Source organism: Procambarus clarkii, chromosome 28 (assembly GCF_040958095.1).
Source record: "Procambarus clarkii isolate CNS0578487 chromosome 28, FALCON_Pclarkii_2.0, whole genome shotgun sequence".
Taxonomy (NCBI): domain Eukaryota; kingdom Metazoa; phylum Arthropoda; class Malacostraca; order Decapoda; family Cambaridae; genus Procambarus; species Procambarus clarkii.
The window spans coordinates 35,154,981-35,169,614 of record NC_091177.1 but is presented as its reverse complement, the minus strand read 5'-3'; positions in this window follow the sequence as shown (position 1 = coordinate 35,169,614).

Below are 14,634 nucleotides of genomic sequence, written 5' to 3'. Positions count from 1 at the left end.
AAACTCAACTTTGCACTCCCTGACAAGTCTTAGAGATGGTGCATCTCTACCAGTACTCAAAATGTACTACGTTCAAGCAGTTTGGTCACTCATTGATTACGCTTCTCCTGCTCTTACATCCCTCAGTGATAACCAATGGGAGAAACTGGAAGTGTCTCAAAATGATGCCCTCAGAACAGTGCTGGGAGCACCTATATGGAAAACAAATACACCTAGTCAATGACGATGGACTGCTATCTGCCTCTGACACTGCCATTAATTCAATGGTTTCTTCTCATCCAGAGGCTCATTCCTTGCAAATGATATCCAGAAGGTACATTGGGATTATGAGAGAAAGTGGCATTGATGTTTTTTACATTCTTGTATAGCTACTAACACGCATAGCGTTTCGAACAGGTCATTAATCTAACAGAAAATTTTAAGTAGGTAATTTCTAGCAAAATTGATTTTTTTTAATAGGTACATTGTAAGAAAATTTGACAAAGATTAGTAGGTATATTAAAGTAAAATTTGAGGGTTATCAACGTGTATTTTATAGCATAATTTGAGGAATAATTTAAGGTATAATGCAGTAAAATATGCGTTCAATATAACAATAATGATATAAGATGATTGCAATGATTACAATGGAGAAGTTGTTTGGCTTAGGTACATATATTGGAGGATTGAGTAGCACAAGATAGAGTGCGAGTTTTAGCACTAGGTAGTAAATTATGGTAATGAAATTAGATACTTTTTGGTTTTATTTTTGAATAACGCATAAGTTGGACAGCTTTTCAATATGTTAGGGAGTGAGTTCCATATACTAGGTTCCGTTATTTGCAAAGATTGTCTACACAGATTAACTTTGATTCTTGGGTTACCAAAGATAAATTTATTTCTGGTGTGGTGATTATGGGTTCTATTACATCTGTCCAGGAAGTGTGTCAGATGAGGGTTTGCATTTAAAAACGGGGTTTTGTAAATGTAAATGGCACACGAGAGTGTGTGGAGTGAGTTTATGTTTAGCATGTTTAAGGATTTAAACAGGGGGCGCTGAGTGTTGTCTGAAAGCAGAGTTTGTTATTGTTCTGATAGTTCTGGCACTCAATAGGGTCAGAAACCTGTTAACCAGTTGATTAGCAGTTGAGAGGCGTGAACAAAGAGGTGAAGGTCAACCCAACAAGCATAATTAGGTGAGTGCACACACACACACACTCACACCTAGTACTGATGACGAACGAAAATAAGATAGTGAGGGGAGACATTAAAATACTTAGGGGGATTGACCAACGAGTCCTCCTAATAGAACGCCACATGTTGACGTATACTGTACCTAAGGCCAAAAATTGTCGTATTAGAAAAGGGTTGTGGTTTACGAAACTGACATACTGTCCCGTTTTCTGTTTTCGGTCCTCTGGGAGGTTAGGATAGGGGACTTTAGTACGACAGTTTCTTGACATTGGGAAGCCTTAGGAGGACGGTTTGGATTGACAGGATAGAATAGGAATAAATGTTCGTACGGAATACCGATAAAATAAGGGGACATGGGTGAAAGTTTGAGAAACAGATGAGCCATAGATAAAGATGTAATTGAGTAAGTAAGTCGAATTTAGCGGGTAGGTCTGTATATTAAAGAGGAGCTGGTATGCACAGTGCTTCTTAACTCTGCTAATGAGGTGGTAGAGTTACATTGAATACAGGTTGAAAAAATAAACCTAATTATTATTCAATTATATAAGCCGTCAGATGCAGCAGTCAAAGAATTCACGGAGCAGATACTTAAAATAGAGAATAGCCTTGATTTCCTAGCAAACCCAGAACCAGATATTATCTTCCATGGAGACTTCAATCTACCCAGTTTAAGACGGAGAATAGCAAACAGTACAATGGTTGTAGGAAATCAACCAAGAAATAATGAATCTTTTGCCATAGATCTACTGAGACTGTGACAAATTCTCGCTCAACCAGAGATAACTGAGCCGACTAGGACAGAAAACACACACTCCACCTGATCTTCACAAACTATGAAGAAATAACCAGAGTCGTTACAATCTTAGATACTACATGCTCTAACAACAAGCTCATGGAAGTTCAAACAAACATCAGTACCAGCAATTGGTCTAATTAAAAAGCGAGATGGGATACTAAGTCACTTCAGTTTTAACAATAAGAGGACTGACTGAAAAAAAAAAAATATTGAACTTGCAAACATACAATAGGAAAAGTCGTAGGCGACAAAACTCCTAAACAGAGAATAGTTCATCTGACTGTCGAGGCATACAAAATCTCCTACAATCTTGTGCCTATAAGGAGGCTCAGAATGAGAACAACTCTGGAAAAAGAACGCATACGACTCTACAAAATAAGAAAGAAATCACGGAAATGCTTAAACAGACACGATTTTCACAACAAAAGAAAATAAATCGAAACAGGGAGATCGAAGAAACAGAGCAGACGTTGAAGCGAGCATACGAGTCTGAGTAATGAAACCGGAACACAAGGCTATACAAGAGACAAAGAAAGTTCCTAAATATTTTTTTATATATTCAAAATCAAAATCGAAAACTTTCTCTTGTATTGGACCTATACTTTAACTGTAGATTTCTACACAGAGGATGACAAAGTAATTTGTGAAATCCGAAAAGGTATTTCATTAGGTATGAGTCTTATACCCCAATTAACAATATGAAAATAAAAGATCCGGACAGCTTGTTTAAGACTGCTATCTAAACCCCAGCCAGTATCAACACGAACAGAAGTCTTTAAATTGGGAATTGTCTAGATACCCATGCACTCAGCTCCAGGTCCTAACTCGTGACACTTAATGTTCACAAAGAAATGTAAAGTTTCAATATCACAAGCGCTCATTGAAATATGGAGAAAAGCTTGGATACAGGGAAGATACCAGCAGTGCTTAAATCAGCTGACATAGTTCCACTGCACGCGAGAGAAAGTAATGTTTTGGCAAAACCTAATGACCAGTCGCACTAATATCACACATAATAAATATTTTTTATTGTTTAGGAATCAAACCTCTAGTTGTATGGAAAACAATGAACTTCACAACCCAGGTCAATATGGAGTTAGAGAAGGAAGATTCAGTCTTTCGCAACTACGCAATCATTGTGACAAAATCACAGAAACATTAGAAAACAAAAACAAAATGCGGTTGTTTTATGCACAGATTTTGCAAAGACATTTGATAAGTATGACCGTGGGGTGACAGCCCATAAAATGAAATCTGTAAGTATAACGGGTAAATTTAAGGGTTGGATCTTAAGTTTTTGTCAAACAGAATGCAAAGAGCAATTGGCAATCAAATAAGACCAAGTCCAAGTGGAGAGAAAAGCTGTGTACCCCAGGTCATAGTGCTTGCACCACTGCTCACTCTCATATCAGATATAAACAAAAACACAAGTCACAGCTTCGCGTTCTCCTTTGCAGATCATACAAAAATCATCTTGGAAATTTCTGTAAAAAACACTGAAAAACTATATTAATAGTTTTAATAAGCCGATATTAATGATCTTCGATTGGGCAACGGAAAATAACATGATTTTTAATGGTGATGTGTTCCAAATGCTTAGATATGGCGGAAACGAGGAGGTTAAACGAAATACAAGATATAAGACACAGTCAGACATACTCATAGAAGGAAAACATTTTGTAAAAGATCTGGGAATTATGATGTCTGACGACCTGACATTTAGTGAGCATAAGCACATATAGCAGCGGACAGGAAAATCATAAGTTGGACTATGAGAACGTTCTAGGCATCTCATAGCAATGCCAATACTATTTAAATCATTGATGCTGCCCCGTCTAGAGTAATGCTCGGTACTCCCTTCTCCCTTCCAGAGCAAGAGAGATTACTACAACATAGGGAATACACAAACAGGAGGCCAGACACTGGATATCGAATGGGAGATGAAGTCCTTCACGAAACGGACAAAGAGAAAGATCTAGGAGTTCTTATCACACCAAACCTGTCTTATGAAGCCCACGTCAAAAGAATAACATCGGCGGCGTATGCGATGCTGGCAAACATCAGAACTGCCTTCAGAAACCTGTTAAAGGAAACCTTCAGAACCATGTATACCACGTATGTAAGGCCAATCCTGTAGTATGCGGCCCCATTATGGAGCCCGTACCTTGTCAAGCACAAGACGAAGCAGGAAAAAGTTCAGAGGTATGCCACCTGGCTAGTCCCAGAACTAAGAGGCATGAGTTACGAGGAAAGGCTGAGTGAATTGCATCTCTCGTCTCTGGAAGACAGAAGAGCTTAGGGGAAACATAATCACCACATACAAAATTCTCAGGGGAATAGACAGGGTAGACAAGGATGAACTATTTAATACGAGTGGTACACGCACAAGGGGACACAGGTGGCAGCGAAGTACCCAAATGAGCCACAGAGACATTAGAAAGAACATTTTCATTGTCAGAGTAGTTAGTAGATGAAATGCACTAGGAAATGATGTGATGGAGACTGACTCCATACACAGCTTCAAATGAAATATGAAGCTCTAGGAAAGGAATCTGTACACTAGTAGAGTGACAGTTGAGAGGCGGGACCAAAGATCCAAAAGCTCAACCATCGCAAGCATAACTAGGTTAGTACAGAGCATATACGGCACACATAGACACGATAAAGCACCTGCATTATTAGGACCGTCTCAAAGATCTCAAAATGTACTCTCTAGAAGGGAGACGAGAGTGAGGTATCAAATAATATATTCATGAATAATACTGGAGTGTCAAGTACTAAATTTGTACAGAAGAATAAGAACATGCAGGAGCGAAAGATACGGAACCAGTGAGAAGTAGAGGGGGGGGGGGGCATGAGTAGGTTAGCCTAAGAGCTCACCCAGGGGGAGGGGACATGAGCAGGTTAGCCTAAGAGCTCACCCAGGGGGGAACATGAGCAGGTTCACCTCAGAGCTCTCCCAGGGGGGGGGGACGTGAGCAAGTTAGCCTAAGAGCTCACCCAGAGGGGGACATGAGCAGGTTCACCTCAGAGCTCACCCAGGGGGGGGGGCATGAGCAGGTTCACCTCAGAGCTCACCCAGGGGGGGGGGGGACATGAGCAAGTTAGCCTAAGAGCTCACCCAGGGGGGGACATGAGCCGGGTCACCTCAGAGCTCACCCAGGGGGGGGGCATGAGCAGGTTCACCTCAGAGCTCACCCAGGGAGGGGGACATGAGCAGGTTCACCTCAGAGCTCACCCAGGAGGGGGGACATGAGCAGGTTCACCTCAAAGCTCACCCAGGGGGGGGGGACATGAGCCGGGTCACCTCAGAGCTCACCCAGGGGGGGGGAGGACATGAGCAGGTTCACCTCAGAGCTCACTCAGGGGGAGGGGGGCATGAGCAGGTTAGCCTGAGAGCTACCCCAGGGTGGGCGACATGAGCAGGTTCACCTCAGAGCTCACCCATCGTCAACCATCCAAGAGCAGCATAATCAATCGTTCTTGAGTAGCATATTCAATCATCTAACAGTAACATCATCAACTATCCAAATGTAACATTATCATTGGATACATGCTTTGTACCCAAGAGAATCATAGTCCACCAATCTAGAGTAGCATAGTAAACTATCTAAGAGTAACATCGTCAACCATCCAAGAATAGCATAGTCTATTACACAGGAGTAGCATATTCAACCATTCAATCGTTCAATCCCTATTCTGTAGCGAGATGAAGACTAAGAAAAAAACTTTAACATATATTTCAAGACTTTCACAACCGATAAGTACATATCCACTTCAAAAGAATTCTGTACAGCTTTACGTTGTACTTTTAACTTTACGTTATACTCCAACCTCACAGAAAATATAAATATTTGCTTACCGTGGTAACGAGGCGCCAGGAGGAGGCTGAGGACAGTGTTGAGTGAGGTGCAGGAGACGACCGACTGCCAACACAGTGCCTGAGGGCGACACTATATAGACTTCAGAGAGCTTGGGGAAATCGTATAGGTCAGCTTCACTCGATGAGCTAAATGGCGCTGATGTGTGATTGGGTGAGGATGTGAGTATAGTTTACATGGGTCGCGTGATTGGAAGAGGCACATTAGTATATAAATATTAATTTTTTCCCAATGCTTTTAATCAGAAAAAGTATCATACATTGGTTTCTACCTCTCAAACTATATATTTCTATCTCAATTTATATATTTCTTTCTTTCTCTCTACCATAATCTCTCTCACAATAAGAAATAACTGTTGATATTTTTTTTAAATTAATTATTTACCCCTTTCTTTGGTGGATTGGGCGTGTATGATGTGACCACTATAGCGGAAAGAGAAGTGTCAGTATTAAACTGTTTAGTGAAATATTGCTGAAGTTTGAATATCAAGAAGTTTATGTATATTTCCATAAATCAGTAAATAATGTTCCATATTACTATAAGAAAATATTTTTTTTCTTTTTTTTTCTCTCTCTCTCTCTCTCTCTCTCTCTCTCTCTCTCTCTCTCTCTCTCTCTCTCTCTCTCTCTCTCTCTCTCTCTCTCTCTCTCTCTCTCTCTCTCTCTCTCTCTCTCTCTCTCTCTCTCTCTCTCTCTCTCTCTCTCTCTCTCTCTCTCTCTCTCTCTCTCTCTCTCTCTCTCTCTCTCTCTCTCTCTCTCTCTCTCTCTCTCTCTCTCTCTCTCTCTCTCTCTCTCTCTCTCTCTCTCTCTCTCTCTCTCTCTCTCTCTCTCTCTCTCTCTCTCTCTCTCTCTCTCTCTCTCTCTCTCTCTCTCTCTCTCTCTCTCTCTCTCTCTCTCTCTCTCTCTCTCTCTCTCTCTCTCTCTCTCTCTCTCTCTCTCTCTCTCTCTCTCTCTCTCTCTCTCTCTCTCTCTCTCTCTCTCTCTCTCTCTCTCTCTCTCTCTCTCTCTCTCTCTCTCTCTCTCTCTCTCTCTCTCTCTCTCTCTCTCTCTCTCTCTCTCTCTCTCTCTCTCTCTCTCTCTCTCTCTCTCTCTCTCTCTCTCTCTCTCTCTGTCTCTCTCTCTCTCTCTCTCTCTCTCTCTCTCTCTCTCTCTCTCTCTCTCTCTCTCTCTCTCTCTCTCTCTCTGTCTCTATCTCTCTCTCTCTCTCTCTCTCTCTCTCTCTCTCTCTCTCTCTCTCTCTCTCTCTCTCTCTCTCTCTCTCTCTCTCTCTCTCTCTCTCTCTCTCTCTCTCTCTCTGTCTCTATCTCTCTCTCTCTCTCTCTCTCTCTCTCTCTCTCTCTCTCTCTCTCTCTCTCTCTCTCTCTCTCTCTCTCTCTCTCTCTCTCTCTCTATCTCTCTCTCTCTCTCTCTCTCTCTCTCTGTCTCTATCTCTCTCTCTCTCTCTCTCTCTCTCTCTCTCTCTCTCTCTCTCTCTCTCTCTCTCTCTCTCTCTCTCTCTCTCTCTCTCTCTCTCTCTCTCTCTCTCTCTCTCTCTCTGTCTCTATCTCTCTCTCTCTCTCTCTCTCTCTCTCTCTCTCTCTCTCTCTGTCTCTATCTCTCTCTCTCTCTCTCTCTCTCTCTCTCTCTCTCTCTCTCTCTCTCTCTCTCTCTCTCTCTCTCTGTCTCTATCTCTCTCTCTCTCTCTCTCTCTCTCTCTCTCTCTCTCTCTCTCTCTCTCTCTCTCTCTCTCTCTCTCTCTCTCTCTCTCTCTCTATCTCTCTCTCTCTCTCTCTCTCTCTCTCTGTCTCTATCTCTCTCTCTCTCTCTCTCTCTCTCTCTCTCTCTCTCTCTCTCTCTCTCTCTCTCTCTCTCTCTCTCTCTCTCTCTCTCTCTCTCTCTCTCTCTCTCTCTCTCTCTCTGTCTCTATCTCTCTCTCTCTCTCTCTCTCTCTCTCTCTCTCTCTCTCTCTCTCTCTCTCTCTCTCTCTCTCTCTCTCTCTCTCTCTCTCTCTCTCTCTCTCTCTCTCTCTCTCTATCTCTCTCTCTCCCTTCATTGTGTTCTTTGAAGGTAATATCTGCTGGTATGATTGCACCTAATCCATTACATTTCTTTTTCACTAAATAGTGGGATTTGACTCCTTTTTATAGATGGTTTCCGTGTTCATATTTTCGGTTTTTCATAGTACAGGAGCTGAAACGTATATATGATTAAACATCATATTAGATCTGTGGCCCATTGTAAGGCCTGATTGACGTCTGATTGGAGGTTTGCTGTCTCTTCTATATTCTCTACTCTCATGAAAATCTTAATGTCATCCTCTGTGACGATGTTAACGCCATCTCTTGGCCGTACCTGACCTAATTTTCTGTTCCCAGTTGGAAGGGTGTGGTCTCACTGAAACAGGTGTAGTTTCATTGCCTTCGTTGAAGACACTAAAATATTCGTGGTAGCCAGCGAGCTATTGGTGTTGGAACGATGTAACCGACGTAAGTAACTCAGAAGAAGGGAGCACAAACATCAGAGGTCCGCGGTTGTTCAACGTCCTCCCAGCAAGGATAAGAAATATTGCCGGAACAACCGTGGACATTTTCAAGAGGAAACTAGATTTATTCCTCCAAGGAGTGCCGGACCAACCGGGCTGTGGTGGGTATGTGGGCCTGCGGGCCGCTCCAAGCAACAGCCTGGTGGACCAAACTCTCACAAGTCAAGTCTGGCCTCGGGCCGGGCTTGGGGAGTAGAAGAACTCCCAGAACCCCATCAACCGTGTATCAACCAGGTAACAACATGAAAGGAAGCCTGAGTGTTATGTTAGAAAGAGGACTCACCGTGATAGAAGATCGCAGAAGTTTTGTGGTGTCTTGTGTGAAAATGACACAAAGGGGTGTTATCTGTGAGGTATAGATATTGATGTATATTTTGTGTAAATAACTACCTGAACATAATATTTAAGCACATATGGTGATGGTTGTCCATGTCTGATATGAGGATGAGAAAAAGTACCAGAGCAAGTACGGTATCCTGAAGGACTGAGCTTTTCATGACTGATGATCCGGATTTAATTTTCTGACTACTACACTCTGGGAATTCTTTGTTATGAAATAAAAGATCCATCTCCCAACTTTGCCAGTAGTTCCTTTAGAGCGCATTTTGTGTACAATAACACCATTGTTACATTTGTCGAAAGCTTTTGCAAAGTCATTCAATACTTCATCTGCGTTTTGCTTGTCTTCCATGGCACCTAAGGCCATGTCATAGTGATGTATCAATTGTGAACGGCAGGAGCGCCCTGTTTTGAACCAGTGTTGTCCGGGGTTATGTACATGTTGTGATTCCATGTGATTTCTAATCTAACTTCTTAGCACTCTTTCAAGGATTTTTGTGATGTGTGACGTTAGAGCGATTGGTCTATAAATGTTGGCTGCTTTAAATATGTCATTATAACACTAGTATCTAGGCTGTCTCAAAAACATCATTTGAGCCTGTGATAGTGTTGTTTTGCAATTCTTGATGAATATAGTATTCCAAGAGTCTGGAATTATTCTTGGCTTGTAGACTTGGCAGATATGTGCTTCACGTTTCACTCTGCACTATGCCCATAACTTGGGGCTGGTGCAGAGTGCATGAGCAAGCTGTCTATGGCTGCTTCAAAGTTCAGTGAGGTTGGGGAATCATATAATATATGGTTCGATGTACAATGCACGTCCATTAAGAATTAATTTGGATCATTCATCTTCAATGTGTTCAGGAATTCGCTCAAAACAGAATCGTACCGAAGCCTCAATACTACACTCATTTCTTTGTTGTCATTTGTGAACGTTCCATCACCCTTGTGCAAGGGCCCAATGCTGGATGTAGTTTTTGTTCCAGTATTTGAATAGAAGAAAAAGTATTTCGGATTCCTCTTTAATTAATGGCCGGCTGCTCTCTTTGCCTCTCCTGTATTTTATTTTAATCTTTTAGCTCGAGCTCGGTCATTTCTATTTAATCACATAGCATTCCTTTTTGTTGTTCGGATAGTGTAGCGTTCGAGGTGTTCTGCTATTTGTTTTCTTCGCCTATATAGATAATGCAATTCTCGTTCCTGTTTGCGTCTTTTTACCTTTTTTTTTTGTTTAGTCTGTGTGGCTTCCATTTATTTCTAGTGCTACTGTGCTTATTTTCTAGAGGCCATAGTTTAAATTTAAATCAACGAATAGTTCCTCCAAGCATATTTCTCAGAGGTCTTGGTTTATTCGTTCACTGTTAATCAGTTTGTTATTAAAATTGAATTTGGTGAATTTTCCTTCTACTGGATTAGAAACTGTTTGTGAAGGACTATTGCCCATTCTTGTCTGAATTTCGATTAGGTTGTGATCTGAATAACACATTTGTATTCATTAATTCCCTAATCAATTCATCATTGTTGTGCAATGTTCGTATTTTTTAAAAGTTTAAGACTTTTGTCTCTTAGGAGCACTCTTTATTTCCAGTTACATTTTGTCTCAAAAAGTACTTTGACTTATTTTATTTTGAATTTCCTTTTATTCACCAAATTTTCCCTGTTGGTCGAGTTACTCTTTAAGACGTCAAAAACACGAATTTCAGTACAGTAGTAGGCATCCATCAGTTTCAGGAGACTATGGATGCCTGTACTCTACTGTACTCTACATAGGAGACTATGTAGAGTACAGAAGTGTTATGAATTCTACTACATAAATTGTTGCTAACAATATGATCATATATTTTTACTTTTCGTACACAATGTATTTATAGTAGGGAAGCAATTGTTGAAAAATTGGTCCCGTGAAAGAATTCGTGATGAAATATTAGGGGATGGGTTTATTAAATCATAAACTATCCGCAGATGAATAATTTCTATGGTAGCACTCCAGATTCTGTAGTCTATTATTATGAAGACGTCATCAAGGTGACGACCAAACATAATCGATTTATGCTTTATTCGTTAGTTTATGTCCGATTGTAATGTAATATGACTCATTTTAAAGGCAACTTTGTGTGCAGTACAATCCATTATTACCAGGTTTTCCATTAAATTAGTGGGTTCTGATATTAATGGCAATATAGATACTTTTTATTTATTTCCCCACATGAATTCTTCGAGTATATCAAATTTATAATTAATATTAATAGTATTTAATATTATATCAATTACCAATATTTATCACTTATTGTAATAAAGGGAGTCATTGAAAATAACCATAAAAGTTGAAAATAATTAATGTCTATTACTAATTATCTATGAATTCATCTTCACTATCACTGTCATTTCTTCAGTTATTTTAATGTGACTGCTGCAGAGTTCACCATTCCCTCCACACTCACACATTTCTGGCTTTGGTAAGTTACCCGCTAAGCATTTGCATGGCGGGACTATGATTTGCTTTTTACACACTTGCCTCTGATTAGCTGCAGGATGTGGTGTGGCGCACATGACACATCACAGACACTAGGCGATATTTGTCCGTCATTCACTTCCCAGCCATGACCAGTGGGTTGTGGGAGTGTCGACCAGGCCTCATCATCCCTCTTCATGACCTGGCTCCTCACTCTTCTTAGTAAATTAGCACTACACTTATCAGTGTACCAGTGCATGTTCGGTGGGTGGGAGCTTCTCCCAGGCAAACGACTTTTTCGGAAACAAATTCTAGCAAAGATCTGCAAGTATTTATCGTACTTGTCGTACTTATTCTTGGCTTGTAGACTTGACAGATATGTGCTTCAAGTTTAACCAGTATCCCATCAGAATTATGTCATTTGATCCATAAGATTAAAGTGCTTGCAAGGTTTTTTCAGTAGATGTTCCAAATTTTTTCTATAAGAGTTTTCCTTTCCCTGCCAAGGCACCAATTGCGTCACAGGCTGAGACACCACGAAAAGCAGGCGGCGCAAAAGCCTTTCTGGTGCCTAGTGATGACAATATTTCTGCAACTGAAATAACTGTTCTTAAGTTGAGCAAAATTATATTGCTGATATTCTTTCTTTTGCATTTACGATATGAACAGCCGTCTGTGTATCATCTTCTTCCTGTGTAGTTTAAAGACATTCCAGGTCACAATGATGATGAACCACTTCTAGACACCAGGCCGCTACAAGATCTTCATTCCCACCCTTGCATAATGAATGTTTTTTTTTTAACAATATAACCCGATAATTTATCTTTGCATGAGTGTGAGATAGAAACTTTTTCATCGTCACGTTCGTGATGACTCTACTGTCCATAATTTTGAGCTTAATTAGTGCGGCCTCTTGGGGTATCTTTTGTCATGTAATGCTCTTTATTGAATGCTACACATAACTGTCAAAACTTCCTCATATTTCCAGTATTTGTATTGGAATTTACTTATAAATACTTCAGCCAGATCTGTGCAGGTCTCCATGTCTTTTGACGTGTGTAAAGCTTGGAGTTCTTGGATACCATCAATAATTGCATCATAGAAGTTTCTTTCTAATGGATTGGTAGTAGATACTTTTGTCTGGTTTAGTTGATCTCCATTTCTGCTTCCATTCTCTGCTTTTGTTGGTGACTCTGTTGCATGTGTTCTCAAGATCTCAATGAGTTTACTTTCATAGAATAGATGAATTGTTCCATCATCATGAAACGGGGTTCATAGAAGGGCGGAAAACTCATTCATTCCTAATAACTTTTGAAAATTTACTTGAGTCTGAGATTTGCTTATATGTCGGCGGGCAACAAGGATCTGTCAGCCAGTAGCTCCGTGTTGGTAACATTCACTCTTACATTCAGTTTCTTCTTCTTTGATCTTGAAAACAAATTATGTTAATTTTTTGGCTGAGTCACATAAGTTAGTGGTGCTACTCTCACATGAGACTCTTGTTTTTAAACTTGTAGAACAATAGACTTCCACTCACACATGACTTGATAGCAGTCCAGGATGGACCGGAACGTCGTTGTTTCTTCCTCCTCTGATGTGTGATGTGGTCATCACATCTTCAACCACGTTATTGCGACTCATCGTTCTGCAATTGACTTCCAAGTTCATATACCTCGCCAACATCTTTTTCAATGTTTTGCCGAATACAGTTTTTGGTGCAATATTCACAAACTCTAGGCATCATCGCTCGGCCGGTCGGCCGAGCGGACAGCACGCGGGACTTGTGATCCTGTGGTCCTGGGTTCGATCCCAGGCGCCGGCGAGAAACAATGGGCAGAGTTTCTTTCACCCTATGCCCCTGTTACCTAGCAGTAAATTAGGTACCTGGGTGTTAGTCAGCTGTCACGGGCTGCTTCCTGGGGGTGGAGGCCTGGTCGAGGACCGGGCCGCGGGGACACTAAAAAAGCCCCGAAATCATCTCAAGATAACCTCAAGATAACCATCATGAGGCCTCGTAGCCTGGTGGATAGCGCGCAGTACTCGTAATTCTGTGGAGCGGGTTCGATTCCCGCACGAGGCAGAAACAAATGGGCAAAGTTTCTTTCACCCTGAATGCCCCTGTTACCTAGCAGTAAATAGGTACCTGGGTGTTAGTCAGCTGTCACGGGCTGCTTCCTGGGGGTGGAGGCCTGGTCGAGGACCGGGCCGCGGGGACACTAAAGCCCCGAAATCATCTCAAGAATCTCAAGATAAGATCACGTCAAAAAACTATTTCCAGTTTGAGTTATATACATAGTTTCCTTATTGCATTATTCTCTCTATTCAGTACCATTTTTATATATAGCGAGGCTCTTGAGCTGTTCCTTGCTCTGCTGAAACTGCTGCCATGCTTTATACCTGTTTATTTATTTAATCTAACACAGGTGCTTTACTAAGTCAGGCAAGTGCTGCAGGGAGCTGCATGATGCTGCAGGGGGGCTGCAGGGGGGCTGCAGGGGGCTGTGGGGTGCCATAGGGCACTGCAGGGTACCAAAGGGTGTTGCAGGGTTCCTTAGGGGGTTGCAGGGTACCATAGGGCGTTGCAGGGTGCCTTAGGGGGTTGCAGGGAGCTGAGCAGGGTGCTGCATGGTGCTGCAAGTGACTGTGGGGGCTACAGAGTCCTGCAGTATGCTTCAGGGAGCGGTAAAGGGCTGCAGGGTGCTTCATTGAGCTACAGGGTACTTCAGGGAGCTGTAAGGGGCTGCAGGGTGCTTCAGGGAGCTGCAGTGTGCTACAGGGTGCTGCAGAGTGCTTCAGGGGGCTGCAGTGTGCTGCAGGGTGCTTCAGGGAGCTGCAGGGTAATGCAGGGTGTTGTAGGGTACTTCAGGGATCTGCAGGAGTGCTTCAGGGAGCTGTAGGGAGACTGCAGGGTGCTGCAGGGTGCTTCAGGGACTTACTGGGTGCTGCTGGGTGTTGTAGGGTGCCTCAGGGAGCTGCAGGGGGTTGTAGAGGGCTGCAAGGCGTTTCAAATGGCTGTAGGTGGCTGCAGGGGGCCGTAGGGTTGTACATGGGGCTGCAGGGTGTTGTATTATGTTAAGTAATCATCCCATAATCTTCATGGCTCTCTTTCGATGTGGTAATGCCTCATCTGCTCCAAGAGCACGGAATGTAGCGGTACTGCATCTTACCTGCCCCTTCCCTTTCCGTCCCGTTGTTACCGTGAAAGGACTTGGTGAGCAGCTGCTGGAGTGTGATGCTCAATGGGACTGTCCTCTGTCCATTTGTAGCCTTATTCTCCTGCTGCTGTCTTCTTGAATTATGCCGGATAACTTTTCCTTTTCCTTGTGTTTCGTTTTTCACCCTCCCTCTTCTCTTTTCTCATTGTCATTTCCCACCGACCTTTTGCCTGTTTTGATTATTCTTTTGGCCTTCTTCTATTTTGATGCCCGGGTATTTAAGGAGGCATACTCTCTCACCCGTAGAACTGTAATATC